Genomic DNA, 27517 nt, shown 5'->3' on the forward strand with positions numbered 1-27517 from the left:
GAGATACCGAGGGAGGGGACGTGCCAGTCAGCGCATCACGGATTTCGGAAGTGCTCAGGTCAGTGAGCTGGGACAGTTACTCACCTCCTGGGACGACGACCGGGAAGGGACACAGAAGTGCCACCTCCCCAGGAAGGCCCCCTCGGCCCTTCCTCCCAGCCTTGGTCCCACTCGACCTCCTGCCCCTGACTTCTGTCACCGTCAGCTCTTCCGTCTGCTCTGGACGCCACCTGTCCTGAACTGAACTGGCTTCCCTCTCTCGGGGGAGCCTTCCAAGAGTCTTCCTCAGGGCAGGGTGTCCGCAGGGGGGCAGGGTGTCCACAGGGCAGGGTGTCCACAGGTGGGCAGGGTGTCCGCAGGGCAGGGCGTCCGCAGGGCAGGGTGTCCGCAGCCGCCGCTGTGTTGTGCTGGGTGGCGTTCCCTGGTGTGGATAAACCGCATCTGTTCATCTGTTCTCTCGCAATGAGCATTTGTCATTATGAATGAGGCTTCCATGAACACCCTTCTGCAAGTTATTTTGTGGACTTATGCTTTTAATTCTCTTGAGTAAATACTTCCAAGTGGAATTTGGGGTCAGCTGTGGTATCTGTGGGTTTGATTTTAAAGGAAAATTATTTTCAAAGTGGTTGAACCATTTTACATTCTCAGAAACAATGTATGGTAACACCAGCTTCTCCACAACTTACCAACCTTTGCTTTTATAAGCTTAGGTTTCAAAAGTGAAATAGAGACATAGATGGCATAGATACAGAAATAGAGCTAGACAGCTAGCTAGCTAGACAGAGAGACAGGCAGACAGACAGATAGACAATAGATAGATGATAGGTGCATAAATAACGGATGGATGACAGACGATGAATGGAGAGATGATGGGTAGATGGGTGGATGGATGGATAGACACACAAGCAGAGCTGATAGGGAGGCTGCATAGGTAGCACCAGAGTAGAAGCAGAAGCAACCCCTGGGGTGGACGGGGGGAGCCCTAGGTCCAGCCTGTCCTGCATAAGGTGACCATGGGCACGTCTCTCCACTCTTCTGAGAACATGATCAGTGTGTCTTCAGATTTGCCACCATCACACCTGTCTCCCTCCCCGCTGTTGGGACGTCTTTCCCCAGCAGGTCTCACCCGGCACGGCCTGTGTGCCTGTCCGTCTGTCAAGCCTCCGCTCACACACCCTTCCCGGCAGACCTCCCCACTGGCCAGGACATGGTCGGGCTGCCTGCCCTCCTCTCACAGAACACCCCTCCCGGACTCTCGAGAGCCAGGAGTTTTTGTTTCCACTGGTCTTCCTTCAGAAACAGACTCAGGCCACTCGTGACAGGACGGTTCAGGTGAAAGCCCTTTCCTTTACTAAACTCTGTGTCTCGGGTCATTCATTATTAAGAACTGGAATAAAAATACTTTCCCAGTGCCTCTCGTGGGGTTGCTGAGACAGTCAAGTGGGACAACTGATATGAAAGGATTCTATAAACCTAAAAACTGTATCAGTCCGTGGGGGCAGCACACTGACTCCGCTATACACGTGTGTGTCCCTTTTCCTATTCTGTTTCTTTCCAGGCTGCTGCAAGGTGTTAAATGGAGTTCCCCGTGCTCTACAGCAGGAGCTTGCTGTTTTTCTATTTTATATATAGTGGTTGGTATCTGCAAATCCCAAACTCCCAATTTATCCCTCCACCCATCCCACCATTTTGAAATGCTTTGATTCAAAAAAAAAATCAAATGGTCCAGGAACTTGCACACAAAGGACCCCACTGTTGGTCGAGAACTGAGACCCAGCATTCCCGGAGAGCCGCGGCCCAGCTCTGGAATGCGGCTCTGCAGGCTCAGCCCCAGACGGGGCTGTGGGTCTGACAGGGTGCTAGCCGGGCACCGACTTGCAAACTGCGATTTGGAGCGAGCGGCCACCGCAAGGCAGAGTCCGCGTTTGTGCAATTCAACAGGGAGGGTGAGGGCCGGGCGCCGGGCTTGGAGGACCCGGCCTTCGGGAAGTCACTTCATGTACTGCTGGGAGACATCAGCACTTCACAGGGCTCCCGGGGCCACGGCCTCCGCACTGAGCCGCGTCACTCTCCACCCCGCGGCCAGGCTCCTCTCCCTGAGCTGTGGGCCGGCCCCGGTCACAGCCTCTCAGACTTTTGACCTGTGTGTCCAAAGGGGACAGAAATTCCACCCTGCAGCCCTGAAAGCACTCACACGCTGCGAAGCGCGGCGCTGTATGGCTAGCACCCATTCTTGATTCCTAACGCACTCAGGGGTGTTTCTCCAGTTAGTCTGATCCTTTCAGCAAACGCAGTGGTTTGCGACTAAGAGGACACACAGGTCCAAGTGTAGACACCATTCTTGCGGCAGATGGGACGTACCCGAGGTCACGCGCGCAGAAGTCGGCGCGGGCCGGCCGCCCCTGTGCAGGGCCTGCCCGGGCTCCGGTCAGAGGGAGGGCGGGGTGTCTGTCGGAGGGTGGGCTTTGAAAAGTGGGTCTTAATCAAGTGCTGAAGGCTCCCTACATCTTGCCACGGGGGCCACGCGGATCATTTCTTCAAATGTGCGCAGCGGTGCTCGCCCTCCCGGGTAGCCCACCAGCTGAACCGCAGGGGCATCTCAACTCACCTCATGCAGGGGACTTCGCACAAGGGAGCCAGCGTGACGAGCACACAGTCCTGGGACGGGGCAGGCTCGGAGGCAGCCCCGAGGAAGCGGGACGAGGCTCCGGGCCGGCGGCCAGGGCCCCGGCGCGTCGTGACGAGCCGGGGGCCTTTGCGCCTCCCAAGTGCCAGCCCGGGGACAACAATAACACAGACTCTACCATCTACGGACATAACATGAACCTGCAGCCTCGGGCGCGTGGAAACTGGGCTGCAGGGTCTCTTGCTAGAATTGACTATGCAAAATCAATTTGAAAATGGCAGTGAAAAAGTTATTTCAATACACAATGTAGCGGTTGAGCCGCAGTGTTTAAAGCGGAGGCCGAGAGCAGCGGGACCCCGCAGGCGGGCCGTGCGGGCGGAGTCCCGGTCCCGGCGGCCCGGTCCCGGCGGCCCGCTCCTGCGCCCGCCTCGCGCCGCTCGCCCCCCCCCCCCGGCGCTGCTCAGGAGGGGCGGCCGCCCGGGCAGGTGCGTGTGTGATTTGCCCGCCTGTGCAGAGCTCAGCACAAGTGCTTCCCAGCACCGTCTGCGCCCGGCGGAGAGAGCGGAGGCCGGGGAGCACCAGCAGGCCGCCCGTGGTGGGAGTCAGCCAGGGCTCCGCTGTCTGCACAGAAATCACGGCGCAGCGCTGACCGGCGCCGGAGGGCCGCTGCGCGCCCGGGGGAGGCCGTGCAACCCCGCCGTCACCCCGCGCCGCCGGGGGGGGGTTCGGAAGCCGAGGCAAACAAGCGCAGAGCGGGGGGCCTCAACTTGCTGGAAGGAAAATAAGCCGAATCCCTCTCTCTGAGTCATTTGGGCGAATTGCTGAAGCATTCGCTTCGCTCCCTCCGCAGCTGCTCCGGATACAAGGAGCACTTAGGGTGCAACCCAAGTAGGGAAGGACTTCCAGGCTGATGTGGCCCCAGGTACTTAGATGAAGGCCAAAATGAATTTCAAGGTTTTCTCCAAACTTCAGAGATCTGGTGAAGGTCTGAGATGTTCCAATTTTCTGAAGAAAACTTAAGGTGATCTGCTGTCTCCACCTTTATCTCAGAACCATCAGAGACGTCAGGCTTAAAACCTCGGCTGACCTGCCCCCGACGTCAGGGAGGCCCGCTCTGTCACAGGGGAAACATCCATGATCCCAAAGGCTAGAGGCAGTAGCATTAGAAAAATTTAATAAAGGCTACTTTTAGAGCAGTTTTAGGTTCACAGCAAAATTTAGTGAAAGCGCGGCTTCCCCACCCCCACCCCCCCAACATGCACAGCTCCCCGTGGAGTCAGAATCTCCCAGCAGAAGAGAACCGCCGTTAAAACCAGCGACCCAGGACAGCGCAGCATTGTCACCCCGACTCCAGAGCTCACATTAGGGTGCACGCTTGGTGCTGTCCATCCTACAGGTTTTGACAAGTGTGTAACGACATGCACTCACCATTACTGGGTCACTCAGAGAAGTTTCTCACCCCTGACCCACCTGCTCACTCCTCCCTCCCCACAGGCTCCGGGGGGACCCCTGATCCTTCCACTGTCTTTTCTAGAAAGGCTTGGAGCTGGTGAGTTGCTCGGGCCCCTCCAGAGAAGCAGAAGCTGCAGAGCGTATACATACGGAGCAAGAGATTTAGTACAGGGATTGGCGCACGTGACCACAGAGGCTGACAAGTCCAGGACTGTCACCAGCTGGCTGTCCGGGGGTGTGTTTCCAGTCCAAAGACAGTGGGCCCCAGACCCAGCAGGTGGGGGCCTCGGTGTCACGGGAAATGATTCCTCTGGGACTTGGCAGCAGCCTCCCCTGGGTCTTGTTTGAATGCCCGCCCTACATCCCCTCTGCTCCTCTGAACACTCCAGAAAGGAGACACCTGCAGCGTTCTCTTCCCCAATGATGACATTTACGGCAGGAATTTATATAATGTCTTGAAGTTCTCCATTTGATTTCTCCTGCACTTGATCATTTTCTTATCTCGGTAAGGCAGCTCTTCTTTGTCACAAGAAGCAGAAAATAGGAGGCGATGGATTCCATAAACTCACACCAGAAATTAAACCCCAGGACGACTGGACCAGAGCAAGGCGCTGAGCGCCGTCTTGCTCTGGAATCACGTTGTGTTCCCTGATCACATGGCATAAATGTCACCTTCCCAGAAAGAGCTCCCTCCCCAGCCCCCCAGATGCAGTCACCTTCCTGTGACAGTCACACCCCCTTCTTGGCACAGCTCTTTGGCCTTCGTCTTCTCCTAGTCTATCCACCTCCCTTTCTCCAGTACCTGTAACTAGTAACCAGAAACTGTAACCAGCACAGCTGCTAACAGTCACTGCGCACGGGAGAGGCAGGTGCTGCTATTGTCCTGTTTTACAGGTGAGGAAACTGAGGCACAGAGAAGCTAAGAGGACATGTCCAGGTGAGGGAGGGGCTTGGATCTGCACATAGGCCATCGGGCTGGGGTCTGCTCAGAACTACAATCAAGAAATTGCTGCCTCCTCTAAGATTCAGGTTCCCCCCCCGGGTCCAAGGCGTCTCCTCTCCCAGACGTACACTAGGATCTAGCAGAAGGCGGGGGGCACTGAGGGTCCGTGAGCCCCCACTGGGGTGAAGGGAAGGCAGCTCCGTACCTCAGAACCCAACAGGCAGGCATGGGGTGTCATGGATGCTGCTTGGAGGTGACTTAAGAAAGCATTACGTCACCAGAAGCGATCATGCCAGGTGCCTCTGCTCTGCAGTACCTAGAAAAGCGCTCTGTGGAACCGCGTTTTCGTCCTTCTGCAGAGAGGAGCACGTGCGTGTGCCGACCAGAGTAACCCAAAGTCTTCTCCCTCCCCCAAACTGCGGGTGCTCCGTTGTTACAGAAATGACATGCTCTCCCACCCTCCCCTAGGACGCCCTCTGGATGACGCGCAGCCTGGCCTGGGCACCATGTCCCTCCGGCACGCACGTGGCTGGCTCTGCGGAGAGAATGGGTGTGGGTGACATTTGGGAGGCTCTGTTCTCCAGTCCCCCGCCTCCCCCAGCCCTGACAGATAAGGACTTGTGTCCAATGTCAGACACTCACTGGCTGCCACTTCGGGGGCACTCTTCCAGGACCAGGGCTTATCGCCACCTAGAGCCCCACACGGGAGCCCAGCCTCGCGCCCCAGAGAAGAGCGTGGCGTCCCCACGTGAGGGGCCAGATGAGGAGGGTGCCTCACTCAGTGTCACCCCCAGCCTCGGAGGGAAGCGTCCGTGAATGAGATGCAGGTGCTGGGGGCAGGGTGGGGAGCACACTCTGTTAACGGGCCCGGTTTGGGCTGGAGGAGGCCCCACACACCCGCAGAACCCTGCTGCAGGGACCCCCATCCCTCACAGCCGGCTCTGGTGGTCCCCCTCAACTCCGGGCCCGGGCACGGGCTGAGGGTCATGGCAACACCTGGGGTCTCCACAGCACATGTGGCCACAAACACCAGTCTGCAGACCTTTAAATGCGGCTCTCCTGGCCACCTAGGGGGACAGTCAAGGGGTAGCTGGGCCAGGCTAGGGGGCTGGGTTCAGATTCCATCGGAACTTCTCCCTCGGAGGGTTCCTGGTTTTGGAAGAACCACCTGGAGTCTTGCATGGGAACAGGGGGTGCTGGACTGCAGACCCTTTGGGTTAAAGAAACACATTTCAAAATGCCCCCTGCCCACTCACCCCCTGTCGCAGCTTATTCTTTGAAGCCTCTGTGATCTATAACCCGGGACTCCTGGCCAGAACGCCCTCCCCGCGCCAGAATAGGACCCCCCTCCCCACCCTCCGAGGAGGGACAAACTGATGGGGGGAACACAGACGGACCCTGCCCATCTTCTGGGGCCCAACGGTGACACGTCACATCCCTCTCATGCCTCCCGGAAGAAATCGACCACTGATCTTAGAGTTTTCCTCGAGGAGGCTCGGATTCCTGCGTAGTCAGCCAGGGGACGGAAGCACAGAGTCCGTAGTTTCAGAGTGAAAGCTGTACTTTGTCATTAAGAAACAGTTCTTCTCACATAGCAACAGAAACAACCCCTTCACACAGAGAACCCTTAAAGCGGATCTGGGCATCTCAAAGTCTGTTCCCAGAGCGCTGGTCCCACGGACCCCAGACGCTCGGTGAGGAAGTCCGCGCACCAAGCAACCCCGGGGGCGCGGCGCTCGGTGCCTCTCTTAGAGACTGGTGGTGCCCCGAGCGCTGGAGAGGCCCGGAGGGGTGCCCTGGGGCCAGGGGGCTTTGTAATCCAGTTTCACCTCAGATTTCTATTTTTCATGGATGATCCAACAAGGAAGACACAAATGACAAGGCGGGCGGGACTGCGCCCCGAGTTCACCACTTTGAGTGGCGTTTCCTGTCTGTACTCCGGATCACAGGGGCGATAAGTGACACTGATGCCTACAGGGTTCCAGCCAGAATGGCTCAGTCCATGGTACATCTCAGGTCTCCCGGGCCACGTCCATGGACCACGTCCACAGACCACTCTGTGCAGCCCTCCCCGTGGACATGGCCACATGACCCATCCTCTCCCTGTGGGCAGCTCCCTCTCAGGGACTGGCAAGTCCAGTGATGTCTATCAGTGGAAAACCAGTGACCCCGGCCATGTGCCCATGCAGCTCTGTCTTCTAGCAACACGGCGTGGCTGCTGTGGTCATGTTCTTGGAGTCACCTGTAGACCAAAAGGCACGCTGCCTGCAGGTGCATTCCTGTGTCCCTGAGAACCTCTATCACCCAGCCACCTGCGCCTATGAAATTACAGAAGGGAGGCCTGACGCCAGGATGCAGTTGCAAAAACCCCAGAGGAAGGACCCAGACGTCCATCAATGTCCAGTTTTATGGAGGGGAAAGTCCCTTGTATTGACACCTGGGGAGGGTGTGTGATTTCAAAAATTGATCTTCCGAAGCTGTGATTGCCAGGGCCATGGATGCTAAGATATTCAACCCAACAGTATCTCTGTGAGGGTTTCCAGAGGTGATGACACTTGATCTGGTGACTGAATGAAGCAGGTCACCTTCCCAGGGTCGGGGGGTGGGATCATCACCCCGTCCCTTAAGGACCCGAGTTGGACACAAAGGCCGAGGAGGGTGGAGTTTGCTCTCTGCCTGACTTCCCTCTGGGACGCCTGCCTTCGGATTTAGGACGGGAACTACACCGTCCACCCCCCTGGGTCTGTGGCCTGGAGAGGCAGATTGTGAGCTTTTCAGGCCCCAGGATTTTATGATCTAATTCCCTGTAATGAGTTTCTACACCTGCATCTGCATCTGCATCTGCATCTGCATCTGCATCATCTGCATCTGCATCTGCATCTAAATCTGACCTAAGCCTGCATCTATACCTGTACCATCTGTATCCACACTTGTGTCTGTATCTGTTTCTATATCTGTGTTTATGTTTGCAGGTTCCGTTTCCCTCGAGCAGCCTGACTGACACAGAGCATTTTGGGTGTCTGTCCCTAAGCCAGTGAAGTCTGTTGAGGGTGCAGGGACCTTTACCCTGTGTCTGCTCCCCTTCCTTGGCCTTCCCTGAACCCCCACCTCCCGTGCATCCGCCCCTGGGGGTGTCCCAAGCCATCGGGGGGTGGACCTGGTGAATAGAAATCTCCAGTGAGGAGCGTCCATAGCTGCATCCCCACCGGGCAGGGCCCACCACGCACCGAGCAGCCCCTCCAGGCTGAGAGCAGAACGCGGCAGGCGGGCGGCTGGCACGGCTCTGCAGGGAGCCGTTTTCCCGGCGGCTTTCTACTTTTTCTCTCTACGTTTAGACAACATTCATAGGTGTCTCGCCACCGCAGGACTCAGAATAAACCCCTAAACCATGCAGGTGGCAGAGCCCAAGGCCCCTGGTGGTGCCAACCAGACAGGACCCGTCCCATGGGGCTCCAGCCCTGAGGAGCAGACTACATCCCTTAGGAAGGCGGGTGGGAGGCCGGGCAGACCGGGCTGCACAGTGAGGCCCTCCTGCAGGCCCTGTGACCGCTGGGCGTGTCGCTGGGCAAGAGCGTGGCCCTCCTGGCTGTGCACCCACAGGTCGCCACGCGCCCTGGTAAATGCAAGTTCCCCGGGTCTGTGCGCTCACTTCCTCTTGGAGCTCCCCGGGGAAACCTGCTTTCTCCCACTTCTAAACTGTGAAATCTGTAAGGCACCTCTGCAAGTCCTCCTTGTTCCTCATCCTCCAGCCTTAAATAGAGGGAGCCCCATGTGCACGACCCACTTGGGGCTGCTCACTTGGGGGCGGGGCCGCAGAGCATCTGTGCATCCCTGGGTCCTGTCAGCAGAGCTGCGTTTTCTGCATTTTGCACATTTTCTACGCTCCCTGGGTGCCGGCTGCTCTGGGGGCCTGTGCAGCTGGGGTCACATTTTAGAGAGAATGGTCTGAACTTCTGGTGCAGAAGCACACACAACCAGCGGCTGGGTGGGATGCGCTTCGGGCACAGAGATTTCCTGAGGCTGGGCTCTCGCGTGACAGGGCCCGTGCATGCGGGGGGGGGCAGGTTTCCCCGTTTCCAGCCTCCCTTCCCCTGCCCAGCAGCCCCCCTGTAATCGCAGCCTCGCCCCGGGGTCGCCCTAATTCTCTGGAGGCTCCTGTTCTCACACTGGTCTTTAAGGGGAAAGCTGACCTGGCAGGGCTTAAAGACGTGCCCTCTGCTTTTTTCGAGTCAGGAAAATCATCGCTGCTGTAATAATTTGCTCCGAGCGCTGGCCCAGCAGCTCTCTAAATTTACAAGGTCACTCCTGGCCCCCCCAGCCCAGCCTCTGAGGGGCCCCTGGGTCAGGTTTCAAATAAGTGCACATTCCTTCGCTAACCCAAAGCAGCCCGCGGGACTCCTTGCTGTAAAGATGGATGTGGCCCACTTCTCACGTTGGACACTTCAAAGGGCGGGTCGGCGGTGGATGGGCCCTTCCTGAAACTTCCCCAGCCGGGCGGCTCTCCTCGCCGGGTGTTGAAAATACTTGAGTTATCGCCCGGCTGTCTGTCGGGGCCAAATGCAGTCCTGGCCTCCCCTCACCTTTCTCCCGCACTTGTTAAAAGTAATTAGTGTTTGCACCCATATCTGAACTTTGATTTGTTTCCGGGATGGAGATGTTGCTGTTGCTTCTGATGGCTACATAAATCACACACGATTAAGTTACACCATGTTAAAGTGTCAGAAACTCCTGGCTTTAAAGCCGGAGGAGGCAGGCGCTGGTACAAACATGGCAAGACTCGGGTCCAGGGCCGCAGACAAAGCCCAGCCCTCCCTCAGCCCCTGACGCGGCTCGACTATCAGGGAGAAGCCACAGCAGATTAACTCGTGCTTTGCAAACATGACACAAGGATGTGCGCTCCTGAGGGAGGCACGATGGCGTCCCTCCCACTTCACAGGTGAGGAAACCCAGCCAGGAGGCACTGGGTATCCTGCAACCTTCTCACCCAACCAGGAACTGGTACCCAGGAAGGGCCTTGGATGCCAGCCTTCTGCCCCTGGTGCCAGCCAGTGCATCACCACTGCCCGCCGCCTCCCCCTGGTTCAGGGACGGGTTGGGGAACACGCGGTGACCCCGCCCACTGCCCTCCCTCGGGATCCAACCTGCCCGTTCCTGGTCCACAGGGCAGGAGGGAACATGTACAGGGCAATTCTCAGCTGCACCAACTTACTACTCGGAAATGGGCTGGGGCCAGACCAGAACCAATGGGCAAAAAGATAATTCGTCCAGGCTCCTGGCGGGGGAAGGGGAAGTCCTCCCACTGCGACCAGACATGGAAGCAGTGACTGGAGATTCTGCCGCCAATTTCCGAACACTCGGAGCCTGAGGCAGGGGAGACATGGCCAGCACAGAGATGAGCAAAGCAGATGACTCCTCCGGAGGGTCCTGCTAGGAGGGCGGCCGGGAGTGATGGAAGCCAGGAGGCCCCTGGGCTCGCACGTGCACGTCTGCACGAGGCCAGTGGTCCAGGGCTTTGTTCCTCCCCATTAGCACATGAATCGCCCAGCAGCTTCACAAAGGTCGGTGGGAGAATCTACCATGGCATCAAACTTACCTTTGTGGTAGGATTAGGTCCGCCTTTACCTCGAGTGTAAAGTAGTTTCTCTAATGATTTGAGATCTACTGTGTTTCTCTTCTGAAGAGTTTGTTGAGACTTTTCTTGAAAATTGTATGTATGACCTGGGAAGAGATTTAAGGGCAGGAAGAAATTAAAGTCTGCTGCCTAGCTCGGAGCAAGAAAAGCATGCTAATTCTTTATGGAAATAGCTTATCAAGTTAGCTGTGAATGCTGTTGATAAGCATTGTGGTTGCATAAGTATGTATATAGCTACCAAAAAATACCTCTGGCCAGCAGAGGTGAGCGTGGCTATAGGTCTGCTTCAGCCCAGATACACCGCGCCAGTGCTTCGGGGTCACATAGAGAAGGGCTTTGGCGAGGATGCCAGCAGAAGCCGGCAGCTCAGGAAGGAGGCTCTCCTGGGGCAGGGGACAGATGACATGGCCAGGACTTGGGGCCAAGGTGGTAGAGATGTGGATGCACGTGTACCATTCTTGGCTCATACAAAGGTGACCTGTAGATTGTTTTTGCGAGGGACTGCTCAAGCTAGGTGGCACACTCATAGAAGTGCCTCCGTCTCATCCTGCACACGGGCCGCGGGGTATATTTCAACTCTGTAGACACGTCAGGCATTCTTTCCAAACATGGGGTGATGTGTAGACTCTCAGAACTTAACCTGTCAGAGAAGGACAAAAGCCACATTCAAACAGTCTGCCCGTATGCGTGCTTAGAGTTCTGCTGTGGTTCGGGGTGTTATGACTGAAAACAGCGCCCCTAATCCCCGGCCCTTCTCTGCAGTTTGACCCGGTCTGCGTTGCCCACGGAAGGGAAGCGTGATGGCGAAGTCATTCCCAGTAACTCGATGCCCCTCAGCGGTTTACACTGAGGAGGCCGGGGCTCTTTCCCGGGATTTACCTTAATGATAGCATCCCCAAGGAGTCTGGTTTAGATCAAACCAGGTTAAAGATCGTGGCTGTCAAAAGATGATGTCATCAGCTCTCATTACTAATAAAGCCGGGGTCATCACGGGTGCAGGGGCGGCTTGGAATGCAGGCTCTGTTTACCTTAAAACCTGCCCCAAACTTGAAGCCCCGAGCGATGTGTAGACAAGAGGAACCTATTGAAACGTAATAGTTCGGAGACTGCAGGCACTGCCCTCATGTGACCCGACGGGCAGGGATTTGTCCATTTCTCTGTGCTTGTGTCACAGACTGACGTGGCTCAGAAGCAGAAGCAAAGGTTTCTGTTCCTAACGGTCCCATAATCGCTTACACTATGCTATGTAAGGTATTCCAGCCGATAGAATGTAAAACACATTTGGGGCTGATGACAGAAGCGTGGGCTCTTCAATTAGCAACTGGTTATCCTGAAAGTCCAGGCTCCTCGTTACACGTGCTGGTGTCTCGAGCAGCACAGAAGGGGGTCCCTGGGAGTGACCGGCTCCTGCGTCAATGCCAGCTCCTATGAGAAGCAAAGACTGGAAGAGATGTCCCCATCTCACTATGGGAATGGGGGCCGTGTGGTGGTGGACATTGGTCCCAAAGATTCCACTTCCAAATCCTTGAAACGTGTGTGTGTTAACTTTTAGGGCAAACGATGAGACTGAGTTAAGGATTTTTGAGATGAGGAGCACATCCTAAATGAACCAGACGGGCCCTAAGTGCCATCACAGGTGTTTCTGTCAGGGGGAGGCAGAGGCAGGGAGACATTCACAGTGGGGGAGAAGACCAGGAGATGACGGAGCAGAGACCGCAGTGACAAGCCCAGGACACCTGCACCCAGCAGGGCTGGAAGAGGCAGGAACGGATCCCCCTCAGGGCCGCCGGAGGGGGCACACCCCTGCTCACATCCTGAGGACGGACTCCATCCTCCAAGCTCAGGAGGGTCCATTCTTGTTGTCTAAGTCTCCTCGTCTGTGGGAGCTCGCATGGCAGCCCCAGGGATCTGTACACAGAGGAAGTTATCCTCACCTTGCTCCGAGATGAGCCTGGGTTTCCTGCAGGTCACCAGGCCTTAGCTGCCTGTTGACCACGTGCTCACTGGGGACGCTGTCTGCACTGGGAGCTACTCAGGGTGCAGGGTGCCACAGTGGCCAAAACTGACTGTAATCTCTGCCCTCGACAGCTAACTTTCTGGGATGAGACACAGACACTATGTGGGGAAATTAGATCTGCCCAATGTCCCAAAACTGCCCAAATCAGAAAGTTACTGCATGACATCACTTATATATGGAATCTTAAAAAAAAAATGAACTTATTTACAAAACAGAAACAGACTCACAGACATAGAAAACAAACTTATGGTTACCAGGGGGACAAGGGGGTGGGGAGGGATAAATTGGGAGTTCGAGATTTGCAGATACTGGCTAATATATATAAAATAGATAAACAACAAGTTCATACTGCACAGCACAGGGAACTATATGCAACACCTTATAGTACCCTATGGGGAAAGAGAATATGGAAATGAGTATATGAGTGTCCCTGTATGATGGACGCACTGTGCTGTTCACCAGAAATTGACACAACATTGTAAACTGACTATACTCCAATAAAAATATATATTTAAAAAAGGCAATATGAATTCAACATTTCTTCTAGTACCTTCAACTCTGCACCACCCTCATTTATCTGTTGGAAATATGCAAGTAAACAATTGAAATGAAGTTGATTTTTTTTTAAAAAGTCGACTCAAGAAGAAATTAAAAATCTAAACAGCCTTATTCCATTCAGAAAGCTAAAATCGTAATTTAAAATCTTACCACAGAAAACGTCAAGCTCAGAGAGTTTTACTGTTTATAATTCTATCAAATATTTAAGGGAGAAATAAGGCCAATTCCAAACAAACTCTCAAAACTTAGAGAAGAAGGAAACACTTTCTACATCATTTTACAAGGCCATTAGTGCCCTGAAAACAAAGCCAAAAAATTAAACTCCAATGTCCCTCATAAACATAGACATAAAAATTCTCAAAAAATATTAAAAACTGAATGCAGCAATATATGCAATGGACACTATATTATCTTCCAGATGTGAGCTCGGTTTATCATGCAGACGTTAACCTGTATGATCCACCACATTAAAGACTGAGGGAGAAAAGAGGGCATAGAATCATGTTAATAAACGTAGAGAAAATCTGCCAAAATATAAAGTGCACATAATAAAGCCACACAGAAGGAGAAGAAGGGAACTTCGTCAAAGGATAAAGGCGCCCGGTGAAGGGTCCACAGCCCGTGTCTCACTGACGGTGAAGAACCGAGTGCTTTCCGCCTCAGACCAGAGACCACCAGGAAGCCCCCTCCCATCGCCTGCACGCAGCGTCTATGCGGAGGCTCTAACCAGTGCAGGAAGACAATAAACGGGTTCAGGCGGGAGGAGGGGGGACCAGGTCACAGGCCTTGCACTAGTGGAGGTGGAAGAGCCTCGGGAGTCTCTAAGATCATTGCTGAAACGGGTGAATTTAACACACGGCAGGACTCTGCATGAAGGAGGCATATATGTGTATACTTGAAATGGACAGTTAGAAAGTTAGACCGAAAAACCAAAACCATTGACAATATCATCAAAAATATCAACTCTATAGTAGAAGCAAAAAGTTTATAAGACTCCACACTGGAAATTATAAAATGCAGATGAAGTAAACTGAAGAACATTTAATTAGGGAGAGATGTATGTGCTAAAGGACTCAGTATTGCTAAGATACCAGTTTTCCCTAAGCTGATCTCTATCAATGCAATTTCAGTAAAATTTTAACAAATTTTTTCTAGAAATTGACAAGATAATTTAGACTTTTTTGAAAAAGACAAATGACCAAAAATAGTGCACATACACACAGCCCCCAAAAGAATAAAGGAAACAGTCTCCATGAATTCAAAACTTACTACGAAAGTGTGGGTAATTAAACTGACGTAATATGAGAGCAATGACCTCAGAATGCATCTGTGGAACAATGTAAGTAATCCAGAAACAGATCCATGTAAGAGAGCAAATGATTTTCAACAAAAGTGCCAAAGAAACTTCGTGAGAAAAGGACAGTTTCTTCAGTAAATAGCACTGCAATAGCTAAGTCCTCACATGCCGAAACAGGAAACAAACCAGCAGAAGCCTTTGCCGGCGTCCTGCGCTGTGCACAAACCGGTTTAGGGCGGTTCATAGACCTAAATGTAAATGCGAACGGTAAATCTTCTAGCAAAAAACTGAAGAACTTCTTCTGAATCGTGAGGTAAGCAGAGATTTCCTCGAAATGTCAAAAGAGCTTGAGTCATAAAATAAACTACTGATAAATTGGAATTAATCATAATTAAGAATGTCTGCTCACCAGAAAACAAAACAAAAAGCAAAACCTCAAACCAAAACAAAACCAGACGAAAAACACACCTTCTCACCAGGGGGGAGAAAGCGTCAGGAGCAAGGAAACTGCCAGAGGCCTGGAACCGTGGCACGTCAAGAACCCCCGCAACCAACAAGCGGGAAAGACAAGCAAGCCGAGAAGAACACGCGGGAGGCCGAGCGGCAGAGGCACCAGGAAGGCAGGACAACGGCAACCCAGGGGCGCCCGGCACCGCCCGACCCCCGCAGGCTGCCGCAGCCGAGCGCCACGCGCCCGGCAAGGCGCCGGCTTGCAGCCTGGGGGCGCGGGGCTGCAGAGCGCGCAGCGCCGGAGCGCCCGGGACGCCGCTGCGGGCGGGACCCGGAGGCTCCTTAAGCTTCCAGGCGTGCTTCTGCCAGAGTGCCCCCAGCGCTTACCCAAGGTGAGGGCCATCGCAGCCGCCAAAGCCCGGCGCGGCGACGGTCACAGCTGCCGCATTCTCAGCAGCCAAAGCTGGGAGAACGTCCACCGGAGGAGGGACGCGTCGCCTGTGCCCTGCTCACGCCCGACAGCGACGCGGTGTCGGTACCGCCCAGACGACGTCAGAGCCGCTCCGCCCGGTGACAGACCGCAACGCGGAGGCTCGGTGCCGCTGACGCACCTACGCGGCCTTCTCCAGAAGCAGCGAAAGGAGCACGTGGCACAGAAGGCAGAGAGGTGGCTGCTTCCAGGGTGAAGCAGACCGACTGGCAAGGGGCATGGAAGACGCTTGAACTCTGGGCTGATGGATACAGTCTGTGTTTTTAAATAAATTTATGAAAAGTGGTGAAATGGTTCATTTAAAGTCGAACGTTTCACTGTATGCGTCTTACACTACAAAATCACACACACACACAGAATGATGGTTCTGGGTCTGGCACTGTTCTATTGTTATTTCACGAATGTTTGCTGTGTTACCTCGCATTATGCGTGTCAGCCTGCGAGTGGCAAAGCGAGGTGTCTACACTCAAGGCTATCTTTAAGCGGTTTAGAACTTCTTTAATGTGTCATAAATGCAACCAGACCGGGCACTGCCTGGTGTACAGTGATGGCCCCAGACCAGGCACCGCCTGGTGTACAGTGATGGCCCCAGACCAGGCACCGCCTGGTGTACAGTGATGGCCCCAGACCAGGCACCGCCTGGTGTACAGTGATGGCCCCAGACCAGGCACCGCCTGGTGTACAGTGATGGTTCTGGATGGAGCGCTAGTGTGACTTTGGGGTTTGAGACAGGATCAGGAGAGCACTGGTATTAGGAAACAGGCCCAAAGATTCCCCTCCAGGGGAGGAGAACCAGTACTCTGATGAGCCCACCTGCTGTGCCCTCCTTCTCTCTGGGTGCCCTTGGTCTGTGAGCTCCCACCGGCTCCCTGTGTCCACGTCCTGGCTGGACCGTGAGCAGTCACACCCCACCTCCCCTGATCTCGTTAAGCCACCCGATATGTCATGAGGTCATTTTTAAATACTTTAAAACTCCTGTAACATTTCAGTGAGGCAGCATTTGATTATAACTACAGAAAAGCTAAACCCCAGACTTCTGGAATTAAAACAACAGTAAATTTTGGAATATTGGAAACAAAATGCTTAATGTGTTAACACTCTCAGATGAGAGTTAATAAAAACGGTTTTAAAGGAGACCTCGTCTTCCACGTGCCCCAGTCCCGTGCTCTACACCCTGCTGAGAAGAAAGCTACTTAATTCAAATAAAAAAAGGATATGATGTTGCCAGTGAAAGCACATAAAGATGGAATAAGGTATATTATGGAGGAAATGTTTGCATAACACCCTGAAATTAATATACCATGTGCAGCAGTTGACACAGCTCATTCTAAAGCAGATAAATCATTCACAGGAAGAACAAACACCGACCAGAAGGAAGCAGATCACCGGTGGAGCCGTACCCATCAGAGGCGAAATCACATGCGCTCCTCACCTGTTGACACAACACGAATTTTCTGCTGAATCAGACACTTAATCCACTAAATCAAAGTGAACACCCACTGAGCCAGGCACATAGCCGAGCTGGGCACGTCACTGCCGCTGCGCGCGTGCATTTCCCGCAGATTAGGGATGCCCAGTGTGCAAGCTCATGTTTACTGAGTCACAAGCCCCAGGGACCGAGCGTGTGAGTCAGTAAAACTCACATGTCAGTTGTGCTTCACTTTTTTCACTCGATTCACATGATCTTTCTAAAAATGCTTACGGCTGAGGACAAACTTTACGGTGGTCCCACGATCCTGGTCCTGGTGGAGACCCCCTCCCCTTGCGTGTGGGGCCATGTGGCTGCTTCTAACCAACAGAATCAGCCTGGGTGAGGGGCGCCACCGCGGGAGGCAAGGGCGTGTGAGACCCCACCTTGCCAGTTGCCGGCAGACTCACTCCAGCCTCTGTCGCTCTGCTCCTGGCTTTGAAGAAGAGGCCTGCCACGCATCCTTGTTCTAAATTGCAGCTGGGATTTGATTTACAGATTTATGACCCGTTGGCCACATGAAGAGGCTGATGCCGCCGGGAGAAGTCACCTGTTCCACGAAAGGAAGGCGCGGCGTGCCCCGCCCACCACGCATGACCACAGGAAAGCCAGGGGGTCAGGAGCGGTGCGGGGAGGAGGCCCACCCAGAGCCTTTTGGGGTTTCCTGGGACAGGAAAGGCAGGCAGAGTAAACAGCCTAGGGCCGGTTTGGGCAATCCTGCTGGCCCGTGGGCTGTGACGGAAGCTGCCCTGGGTGCCCGGGACCTGGCCCTGGGCTGATGTGGGCAGGGGAACACTGGCTTGTGTGTGAGAGTCTCAGCAAGGAGGCAGCTGGGGCTGCAGGCATGGGCCCGGCTGAAAGGTGTGCTCAGGGCTGCTTACAATTATCATTAGGGCTCAGCCTTGGGGGGTGGTCTCCCTCCTGACCCGAAGGCCCCCAGCTACCCGGGTGCCAGTAACTCAGAAAATATAATGAGTGGATGTCTGACAGACAAATACAAAACCTTGAGGAAACACAGGACGATGCCATCACAGCAGGGACATCAGTCGTGCCAACCAGCTGAGGGGGTGTGGAAGCAGATCTTGCCCCAGTCACGCCTCTGATGAGAAGCCATCCCGGACGACGCTGTGACTGCGGGACGTTGAGCAGAGGCCCCGCCAAGCTGTGCCCTGTCCCCAGATTCCAGAATCTGGGTTTGTGGTGATGAGCGTAGAGACAACAGAAAAGTGAAACACTTCTCAAAGTAACCCCAGAACGGAAACGGTCATGAAATATTTAATTTAAGAATATTAGAAAGTGTTACCTTAATTGATGACATGGGGTAATGGGACTCAGAAATCCAGAGAGGAAATACTTTCAAGTGTCTAAATATCAAGCACATAAACAGCAAGCTCCTCCTGCACAGCACAGGGAACTATATTCAACACCTGCAACAGCCTGTAATGAAAAAGAATATATATACGTGTACAACTGAGTCACTTCGCTGTAACCAGAAATTAACACAACGTTGTAAATCGACTATATTTCAATTAAAAGTAAATAAATTAATAATTTAAAAAATACCAAGCACCAAAGATTCATACCTTGGGGACCAGGCTCAGTCTGTGGCTGGGCTGGTCAGACCAGGAAGGGCCCGGCCACGCCAGCCACAAAAACAGGCACAGGGCTGTGTCCCGCAGGCGTGGCCTGGAGCCGGGCCCTGGCGGGAGGCAGCGCTGCACAGATGGCGGGCCTTGGCCGGCCTACCTGGGCTTCAGAGGTGGACGCGAGTCCTGCGGGGGATGGGCAAGGTCAGAGGCAGGGACCCAGACCCCAGAATCAAAACTGAGACTGGCCTGCTGGAGGGAGACTCAAGTGACAAGACCCCAGTTGCAGAGCCCAGGTGGGAGGTCAGGGCACAGAGGCTGCCTTTGTGAGCAGCATCCTTCTCTCTGCCTCAGTGTCCACGTCTGTGAAGTGGGTGGGGCGTGACCTCAGCGTCTCGCTCACCCTCCCTCAAGACCCCCAGAGAATCGCCACCCGAGCAGAGCTGTGTCTCAGGTTCAGAGCAGCCGGGGGCGGGCGGGCAGAGGCTGAGGGGTGGCCAGGAGGCAGCTCCCGTGCCGGAAGTGGGCACAGGGTGTGACACCCTCATTTGGAGCTGCTGGGTCCAGGGAACTGAGGGTCTCTGAAAGCAAGGGTCTTGATAAGGCTTGATAAGTAAGCTACATGAATCTGTTAACGGTCTTATCTTCCAGGAGCAAGTATTTCCTAGAATAAATAGCCAAGTGATTTATGTCTGGTCGCAGTATTCTGAGCACAGAACGAGGAAATGGTACAGCTCCTGGAGGGACGGGCTTGTTCTCAAAGGATTAAATTTTTAAAAAAGGGAAGAAAAGAAAAAAGCTCTTAGCTTCGTTCCCAGGACACGGTACGTGCTCAGTAAACACGTCGTCCACATTCTCAGCAGCAAGGCTGCCTTGATTTGGCTCGTTTTTGTCCAAAGCCCAGTGGACCTGTCAGCTCTCCTGGACTAGGCGAGGGTTCACGGCTGAGTCTGGGGGTGCGGGTGGGGCTGAAGCTCCAGGGGCTGAATGGGGGCAGGACAGGCAGTGGGCACGGTGTTGCAACAGCTGAGTTTCCGAAAATTTTGTGCAGCAGTGCTTGGGTACATTCTGGCTTCGCTTCAGTAAATGGTCCCTATTTCTCAGTCTCATCATAATGGCTGTCCCTTATTCCCCCGGAAACGGGCCTTAGTGTTGTCATTGGCTCAGCATTCCTTTCAAGCCCCTGAGGCCCGGGCCCGGAGGCTGCAGAGCTGGAAGCGGGCTGAGTTCTCACTCTGGGTGGGGCCCCCCTCCCTGCAGCCCGGGTGCCGCCCCTGGCAGGGATGTCGGCCCAGAGCCGCCACGCTTTACATTGGGAAGTAGTGGACGCGATTAAACAGACTCGCAGGCGAAACCCTCAGCCCAGCAGGCTTCCCTCTGGGGAGAGGGGTGGCACCTGCACAGCAAGTCGCTTTCTGTACAGATGGCGTTTGAACACACTGACAGCATCTCGTCGTCCAGCAGTCACTTAGGTAACACATATAGTTTATGCAATGTCTTCCAAAGGGTGACGAGACGGGGGAGAATGTACTCACACTTGAGAAGAAGACTCGTACAAAACAGGCGCTGTTTGTTGAGCCAGGCCCTGCGCACGACCTTTATCCCCCATTTGTGTTGGTTTTCTGTGTCTTCCTTAACAAGTCACCACCAAGTTGGTGTCTTAAAACGGCACAAATGTCCCCTCCCCACAGCTTGGAAGCCCGGGTGGCTGGGCGGGGCCCCTGCAGGAGGGGCTCCTGGAGGCCCTGCGGAGCCGGGCTCCTGTCGCTCAGGGGTCGGCAGCGGTCAGCTCCTGGTGCTCCTGGAGCTGAGGCCCCGGGTCCTCCCGGCTGTCTCCTTTACATGGCACCTGTGGACGCGACAGCATCCGGCCCTCTTAGTCCCCAGCCTGCTCCCTTTCCCTCGGGTCTCTGGGACCCCAGCCCAAGGAAGCTCTGTGCTCACGAGGGCCCGTGGGGAGTGGCTGCGCCCCCAGAAGACGCTGCCGTCCCAGCTCCCGGGCCTGGGAGGAGTCTTATTTGAAGTAGGACTTTTGCAGATGATCAGGTTCAGAGGAGGTCATGGGGGTGGGTGGGCCTGGTGCAGCGTGACTGGTGTCCTTGTAAGAAGGGCACATTCGTACAGACACACACAGAGGCAGAAAGCCACGTGCACATGAAGGCAGAGATGGGATCGCTGGTGAACCCCCAGAGCTGGGGAGGGGCCTGGGGCAGCTTCTCCCCACTGACTTGAAAGGAGCCAGCCCTCCCGACACCTTGACCTTGGACATCCAGCCTCCAGACCGTGAGAGGACAAGAGTCTGTTGCTCAAGTCTCTGGAGCTTTGTTACAGCAGTTCCAGGGCTAGACTGGGCCCACTCAGCCACTCAGGGGACCCTCCCTGTCGTAAAGCCTGTGACCTAATTACCCTGCAAAGCCCCTGTTGCCGTGTAACAGCACATAGTGACGGACTCTGGGGGGGCCATTTTCACCCAAACATTTTATGCCTGGGTGCTTTAATCTTCTGAGGTGGGTACGATCTTGTTCCCATTTTCCGGATGTGCAGACTAAAGCAGGATAGGCTGCATCACCCACGGCAACAAGCAGGCAGGCTGACGCCGAGCTGCCCGTGCACCACCGGGTCTCGGTGAGCCTGCAGGTGCACAGCCTGTCCACAGGCCCTTGCCTCCCAAGGCTGGCTGCCCCCTCCCTTAGCCGCTCAGTGACCGGCGAGAAATTTCACACGGGCGCTCTCAGCCGCCTCGCCCTCAAGCCCAGGAGGCCGTGGTCTCACGCAGGTGCAGACGGCCTCGAAAAGAAGGGGCAAAGTCCAAACCACAGCGTCATCTTTACAAGGAAGGGGCATCTGCGGCTCAGCAAGAAGGGTGGCACCCACGGAGCCATGGTCCAGCCCTGGCACAGTGTCATGGGCTTAGGCAGCCATCGCATTCAATGCCGTCTCACCGAGGAGTGCAATATTCTGGCTTTAAAGCAAAAATATAGATTAGAAATCAGTCAGTACCTGAAATGTCCCAGGAAGTCTGTACACGAGAGCTGAGCCACCAGGGAGCTCCGCCGAGCGCAGGAACGAAGATGCTAACTGTACGTGCTCGGTCCAAAGAGAAGCCCCGGCGAGGGGAGGACTCCGCACCTGGGGGTGCAGGGTTGGGCCCCAGAGGGAACGCTGGGCCTCTCTCTCCCCCTCTGTCTGAAACCACCCTGGTAATTACCCAGAGCTTGTCCGAGGTCAGCAAAGAGCAAAATGAGCTTAACCGAGCCTGTTCGTCATCTTCCTCTCTGCACCCAGCGTCACCGGCCCTTCGCTCTGTCTCCACTCAGGGTCTCCAACGAGAAGAGTCTAGAAGGTCCCTGTGTGTCATTCAAACTTCCAAATCGGTGAATCACCAGCAAACAGTGTTTCATCCCGTCTCCCCTCCCCTCCACTTCTCCTGCTCCCTGGATGGGATCTCAACACCCCCTGGCTCCAAGCATCCAGAACCTTCTGTAGGCAGCATTTATAAGTCAGTCATCCATTTTCAGATCTCATCCTCGGAGGCCGTTGGAATCGGAAGGGCAACCTTGCCATCATGGAGGATCTTGCTGCATCCCACCCTCAGCAAGGCGTGTCTTCTAAAACTGAGCTGCTGCCGTCAACCCCCTTTCCAGAAGAATACAAAATCGGCTTTTTAAAAAATGGATTTGTCATTTATAACAGTTTCTTTGCAGTAACGTGACCAGATATGCAGAGCAGCTAAAGGGTATTATTTTCTCGAAGTATCCAGCCCATTTTGATGCGGTCCATGGTCAGGCTGCCGGTGGAGGTTTGCCCTGACACCTCCCCACGTGGAACACAAGGTGACAGTGCCAGCCTCCCCCAACCTCCCCGGGCTGAACGAGACGACGTCTGATCTGCAGGGCACTTTCGAGTTTTTGGAACAGTCACCCTGCAGATGCTAAGCTCTGTGTTGTGATAAGTTAATCCAGTTTCTTGGAAATGCCTGAGTTCTTCATTACCTTGGCAGGTCTTTATTCCCAGATTAGCTGGTTTAACCGCAAGTGGATTTACCCCCTTAACTGCTGGGGTGTAGGTGGTGCTGCCTCCCGGGGCTGAGGTCCCAGTCTCATCCTGAGACAGAGACAGCCGCTCTGGGTCTCTGACTCGCTCCAGGTAGGTTGCTTGTTCCATGTTGGACTCTTCACGTGGGAAGGGGGGGAAGACAACTCAAGGGTGTTAACAAAACGAGCTTCTGATCGAAGCTTGCTCGCAGCATGCTGCCCGTCTGCACATCAGCTTGTGCTAGCGTGAGACGCCCTCCTGCACAGACAAGGGGGCCGACGGCTGTCCCGCTCCGGCCACGCGCCGACTGCAGGGATGCTGCTTGAGGAGGGCCCGTCTGGGGGCACGGGCCGGGGTTCTGGTGAGGAGACCACCACCCACATGACAGCTGGAAGCGGCACCTGGGCTTTTATTGATGGACTTTATGTATATGTTAATCTCATGCCCCTAATTTGCCCTCGCCTTTCCCCTTTGGTAACCATTAGTTTGTTTTCTATGTCTATGAGCCTGTTTCTAGTTTGTATTTAGATTCATTTGCATGATTTTCCCAATTGCACGTGTCAGGGATAACATACAGCAATTGTCTTTCTCTGTCTGACTTATTTCACTAAGCGTGGATCCACCCATGTTGCTGCCGATGGCAGAATTTCATTCTTTTTCATGACTGAGTAATACTCCATTACACAGACAGACACTCAGACACACACACACACATACATATAGATATACATATACATACACACACTACATCTTCTGAAGTGAATTGCCTGTTGAGGGACATTTGGTATTGTAAATAGTGCTGCTATAAACACTGGTGTCCATGAATCTTTTCAAATTAGTGTTTTTGTATTTTTCTAGATATATACCTAGGAGTGGGATTGCTGGATCACATGGTGGTTCTATTTTTAGATTTCTAAGGACCCTCCCACTGTGTTCTTCACAGTGGCTGCACCAATTGACATTCCTACCAGCAGTGTAGGAGGGTCCCCTTTTCTCCAAATTCTTTCCAACATTTGTTTTCTGTGGTCATTTTATGATGACCATTCTGACCTGCGTGAGGTGATGCCTCACTGTAGTTTTGATTTTGTTTCTCTAATTATTAGCAATATTGAGCACCTTTTCATGTTCCTGTTGTCCAGTTGTATGTTACCTTTGGAAAAATGTCTATCCAAGTCTTCTGACCACTTTTTGACTGGATTGTTTTGTTTTGTTTTGTTTTTTGATGCTGAGTTGTATGAGCTGTTTGCATATTTTGTATATTAACTCCTTGCTTGTCTCATCATTCACAAATATTTTCTTTCATTCCATATGTTGTCTTTTTGTTTTGTCGATGGTTTCCTTTGCTGTGAAAAAGCTTTTAAGTTTGATTAGGTCCCATTTGTCTACTTTTGCATTTATTTCTTATTTCTCAGGAGACAGAGCCAAGAAAATATTGCTACAGTTTATGTCAAAGAGTGTTTTGCCTATGTTTTCTTCTAGGAGTTTTATGGTTTCACGTCTTACAGTTAGATCTCTAATCCATTTTGAGTTTATTTTTGTGTATGGAGTGAGGGAGTGTTCTAACTTCGTTGATTTACATGTAGCTGCCCAGTTTTCCCAGCACCACTTGTGGAAGGGACTATCTTTTCTTCGTTATGTATTCTTGCCTCCTTTGTGATAGACTAACTGGCTGTAGGTGCGTGGGCTTATTTCTGGGCTCTCCATTCTGTTCCGTTGATCTATGAGTTTGTTTTTGTGCCAAGACCACAGTACTTTGATTGCTGTGGCTCTGCAGTACTGTCTGAAATTTGGAAAGGTTTGCCTCAAGCGGTGTTCTTTTTTCTCAGGATTGCTTTTGCAATTTGGTGTCTTTTGTGGTTTCATATAAATGTTAGGATTATTCCCTCTAGTTCTGTGAAAAATGTCCCAAGTATTTTGATAAGGATTGCATTAAATCTGTAATTGTTTTGGGTGTATGGTCATTTTAAGAACACTGACTCTTCTAATCCAAGAACACAGAATATCTTTCCAATTTCTTTGAATTATCTTCAGTTTGCTTCATCAATGGTTTATGGTTCTCAGTGTGTAGGTCTTTTGCCTCCTTCCTTTTGGGTGATATTCCGTTATTAGTGCATAGAAACGAGCAGATGTCTGCATGTTGCTCTCACATCCCGCAGCCTCGCTAAATTCATTCATCAGTCCTGATAGTTTTTGATTGGAGACTTTGGGGTTCTCTATATAGAATGTCACATGATCTGCAAACAAAGGTAGTTTTACCTCTTTTTTTCCAATCTGCACACATTTTATGTCTTTCTTTGTCTGGTTGTTGTGGCGAGGACTTCCAGTACCATGTTAAATGGAAGTGGTGACGGTGGGCATCCTGTCTCGCTCCCGAGTTTAGCAGGAAGGCTCTCAGCTTTTCACTGCTGAGTGTCATGTTGAGACATGTTCCCTATATACCCACTTTGATGAGAGCTTTTGTCACAAGTGGATGTTGAGTTTTGTCAAATGCTTTATCTGCCTCTATTGAGATAATCATGTGGTTTTTGTTTTTCCTTCCTTTTATGTGGTGTATCACTTTGATCGATTTATATGTTGAACCATCCTTGTGACCCTGGAATAAATTTAGCTTGAACATGGTGTATGACTCTTTTTATGTATTGTTGGATTCAGTTTGGTAATATTGTGTTAAAAATTTTTGCATCCTTATTCATCAAAGATATTGATTTGTAATTTTCTTTTGTTGTAGTGTCTTTGTCTGGTCTTGGTATCAGGGTGACGGTGGCTTCCTAGAATTAATCTGGAAGCATTGCTTCCTCTTCAGTTTTTGGAATTTGAGAAGGGCAGGTGTAAGTTCCTTACATGTTTGGTAGAATTCGCCAGCACAGCTGTCCAGTCAGGGGGTTGTTTTGTTTTTGTTTTGCTTCTGCCTTTTTTTTTAAATCGCAGATTTTGTTTCACTTGCAGTGATTGGTCTGTTTAAATACATCTGGGTTTTTAGCCTGGAGAAGAGACTTGAGATGCTGGTGTCAATTGCCTTCAACCTCTCAGACTTACATTTCATGGTCCCTCGTGTAGGACTGCACCAGGGCAAGCAAATGACGAAAGAGGAAGTTTTCCTTTACACTGAGCTAAAGTCAAATATCCAGAACTATTCAAGTTGGGCTGAAATGATTCATGATGTCACTAAAAAGAAATGACAGAGCCTAGAGGACCCTTCTTGGGAATTCAGGTGTGAATGGTCCAAGTTCAAACCTGAGGTTCTGTGATTTTTTTCCAACTTGTAGTACCAATTTGTTTTTATCCCATATCATGGATATTTTAACAGGTAAGATGTGTACCTTTTAGGAACCAATCCAGGGCTGAGTGGTGGCTACCTGAGTCTCAGTGTCTCGTGTGATGATGTATGTATTCACATAAGCATAAAGCACAGTGTCCCTCCCAAGAAGGCATTCAGTCCCGCTTGGAAAAGAACACCCATGCATGCCATAGGAGACGTGCCTGGGAGCACGCGGTGTGGCCGGTGCTGGCGTGTCCTCCCTTGAACAACGTAGGGGTCAGGGGCTCAAAGGCTTGTCTGTCACATTGGTCCTTCAAAAGATATCTCCCGACCATGAAGCTGTGGTTGGAAGACGTACTGGTTTCTGTAAATGGGCAATAGCAATGAATTCAATCAATAATGTATTTGAGGCGTCTTCATTTGTATCTCAGCACAGTCTTTGTGTCTTAATATAATGTTGTGAGTGGCTAGGGCTTTGCCTTATTTAAGTAGAATGAAAAGGATGCATTTTAGAACAGGAAAGATCGTATTTGTAGACACAGCTTTGCCAAGGCAGCCCTGGGTTTCTGGATGTACGCTCACCTGGCACGAGGGTGCAGGTAACAACTGTTCATCATAGAGGCTCCGGATACTGACTCTCATAGTGACTTCTTTGAAAGAATCACAGGACGTAGAGGTGCTGTTAGAAGTGGCATTTCACATTATGTTTCCAGGTAAAAATTCTCACCAACTTACTTGACTTACCAAGAAAAATCAAAGTCTCTTTCAGAACCACGGAAAGCTCTCCTGAAACAAGAAAGCCATTCCTGCAGACAGTGCGGCCTTTCCCTGACCATCTGCAGCAAGGAGGAGCCCACCAGGCGGTCAGAGGTGTCCTGCTCTGGGAAGTGGGCCCTGGGATTCACGGGCTTGATGTGGAGGATGTTCTTTGCCTAGGACAGTCAAAGCCGGCGCGTCCTGGCCCTGGATGTCAATTGCCTTCAGAGGAGAGGCAGCATCAGGGCACTGAGTTTCCACAGGAGCAGCAAGTGTTCTGGGAAGCCCAAGAGATCCTGCAGCAATCAGTGGGGGGCGAGCAACTGGGGGACCCCATCTCATGTCTGGGTGTGAGAGGGATGAAGATGACACTCCTGGAAGACCTTTGGGTTTATAGTGCAGCCGCCTTGTTCAGCAGGTGTCCAAGGACTCGTGCTGAGGCTTTATTTTGCCCTGAAGTTGGTTTCTTGACTTATAACTTTGCTGTTACCGCAGTTTGAATGCAAGATATTCATCAGCTGCAAAAGATTTTTAAAATGGAGATGGTTATGGGGCAGAAAGAAAAAAAAAAGGAGATATATACATATATATATAAAATTATATATTCTTAAATTTTTTATTGAAATATAGTCATTTTGCAATATTCTGTTAGTTTCTGGCATACAGTATAGTGATTCAGTTATACACGCACATACACGTTCCTTTTCATTATAGACAATTGCAAGATACTGAATATAGTTCCCTGTGCTGTACAGTAGGACCCTGTTGTGTATCTGTTTTATATACAGTTGTGTGTATCTGCAAATCTCGAACTCCCACTTTATCCTTCCCAACCCTCTTCCCCCCTTTCGGAGCCGTAAGTTCATTTTCTGTCTGTGAGTCTGTTTCTGCTTTGTAAATAAGCTCATCTGTGTCATTCTGTTGAGGTTTCACCTGTAAGTGACCTTG

At 52.4% G+C, this 27517-nt stretch overlaps 1 long non-coding RNA gene across 2 annotated transcripts; it reads right to left on the bottom strand.

The window, feature by feature from the left end:
* Positions 1-27084, bottom strand: LOC140695728 (uncharacterized). 2 transcript variants are annotated; one of them, XR_012071578.1, is made up of 6 exons: positions 21520-27084; positions 18237-18370; positions 17937-18122; positions 10902-11293; positions 10615-10739; positions 1-586 (listed from the first exon to the last, which is right to left on the bottom strand). It is a non-coding gene; the product is annotated as an uncharacterized lncRNA (long non-coding RNA). The 2 variants fall into 2 exon arrangements; XR_012071577.1 differs by lacking the exon at positions 1-586 and adding an exon at positions 6643-7263.
* Between the last annotated feature and the right edge of the window lie 433 nt (positions 27085-27517).

Source organism: Vicugna pacos, chromosome 3 (genome assembly GCF_048564905.1).
Source record: "Vicugna pacos chromosome 3, VicPac4, whole genome shotgun sequence".
NCBI classification, from domain to species: domain Eukaryota; kingdom Metazoa; phylum Chordata; class Mammalia; order Artiodactyla; family Camelidae; genus Vicugna; species Vicugna pacos.